Source organism: Octopus bimaculoides, chromosome 9, assembly GCF_001194135.2.
Source record: "Octopus bimaculoides isolate UCB-OBI-ISO-001 chromosome 9, ASM119413v2, whole genome shotgun sequence".
Lineage (NCBI taxonomy): Eukaryota > Metazoa > Mollusca > Cephalopoda > Octopoda > Octopodidae > Octopus > Octopus bimaculoides.
The window spans coordinates 9,187,696-9,189,568 of NC_068989.1; the positions used below are offsets into that span (position 1 = coordinate 9,187,696).

At 37.7% G+C, this 1,873-nt stretch overlaps 1 long non-coding RNA gene across 1 annotated transcript in view; it reads right to left on the reverse strand.

Annotated features, from left to right (window-relative positions):
- LOC128248693 (uncharacterized) overlaps positions 1 to 1,873 on the reverse strand; it is a 69,226-nt gene that overhangs the window by 56,370 nt on the left and 10,983 nt on the right. The window lies entirely within an intron of this gene.

The window sequence follows — 1,873 nt, forward strand, 5'->3', positions numbered from 1 at the left end:
TATGTATATATATATATGTATAGATATATGTATAGATATATGTATATATATACATACTCACACACACATAAACACACATATGTATACATATATAACATATGTATGTTAAATATGACCTGCAGATGGTCTTGCCATTAATTCAATTAGCTGCAGGGACATTTCATTACCATTCCTCACTATCATTACCAATATCATGGTTATTGTTATCATAATGTGTGTGTGTGTGTGTCTGTCTATGTGTCTGTCTGTCTGTGTTTATGCATACATATAATTATACATATATAAAAGTATATATATATATATATATATATATATATATATATATATATATATATATATATATATATATGTATACTAAATTCGTTTATGGTAACATTAAAGGTATACAACTAAAGATCCTATTTAATTATGCCGGCTACTGTCCAATGATGGTGATTAGTGACTCAGTTTTTCAGGGTTGCATCATAGTTATACCGATATAACATTGGATAAATATAATAACAATAACTCTAGGATGGAATTTAGAAACATTTCAAACATCACTACGCACGTTTCCACAAATCACAAGACTTTAACATCAGATCTATATTTAAGAGATGAGGAATTATGTACATTACTCTTTTACCCTTTTACTTTGTTTCAATCATTTGACTGTGGCTATACTGAAGCACCGCCTTTAGTTGAGCAAATCGACCCCAGGACTTATTCTTTGTAAGCCTAGTACTTAATCTATCGGTCTCTTTTGCTGAACTGCTAAGTTACATAAACACACCAGCATCGGTGGTCAAGCAATGTTGGGTGGACGAACACAGACACACAAACATATACACACAGTTACATATATATATATATATATATATACAAAAATATGATGGGCTTCTTTCAGTTTCCATCTACTAAATCTACTCACAAGGCTTTGGTCGGCCCAAGGCTATAGTAGAATACACTTGCCCAAGGTGCCATGCATTGGGACTGAACCCGGAACCATGTGGTTTGTAAGCAAGCTACTTACCACACCTTCGTGGCACTTGTGCCAGTTGCACGTGTAAAGACATTCGAGCGAGATCGTTGCCAGTGCCGCTGGACTGGCTCCTGTGCAGGTGGCATGTAAAATGCACCATTTTGAGCGTGGCCATTGCCAGTACCGCCTGACTGGCCTTTGTGCCGGTGGCATGTAAAAGCACCCACTACACTCTCGGAGTGGTTGGCGTTAGAGAGGGCTTCCAGTTGTAGAAACTCTACTAAATCAGATTGGAGCTTGGTGTAGGCATCTGGTTCACCAGTCCTGAGTCAAATCATCCAACCCATGGAAAGTGGACGTTAAGCTATGATGATGATGATGATATATATATATATATTGTTCTATTTGGGGATGGTCATGTTGCCAGTTTAGCCAATAAAAACACATGCACTATATATTTGGTGTTCATTTGCTTCAGCTTTATTTCATATTAATCGTATTTCAGCCAGTGTGTTTATTTGTGTTTGTCTCCACTCCCTGCACTCACCTATCATGGTTTGATACCCGATGTTGGTGTGTTTGCATTCCTGTAACTTAGCGGTTCAGCAAAAGAACACTGATAGAATTAGTATTAGGCTTACAAAGAATAAGTCCTGGGTTCAATTTCTTCCACTAAAAAAGACCTTTTAAGGTGATGCTCCAGCATGGCTGCAGTCAAATGACTGAAACAAGTAAAAGAATAAAAGATTTAAGAGAAATGTATCTGGGCTTGCAGTTTCACAAAGATGAGGATGGAATGCTGGATGGTAAGAAGAACTGGATGGCAAGTACCCTGTTGGAGTGAACAGTGGCAGCACAAGACCAACAAAATGTGGGGTGAGGAATGTAGGCTGTATCAGATGCCCCCCCCCC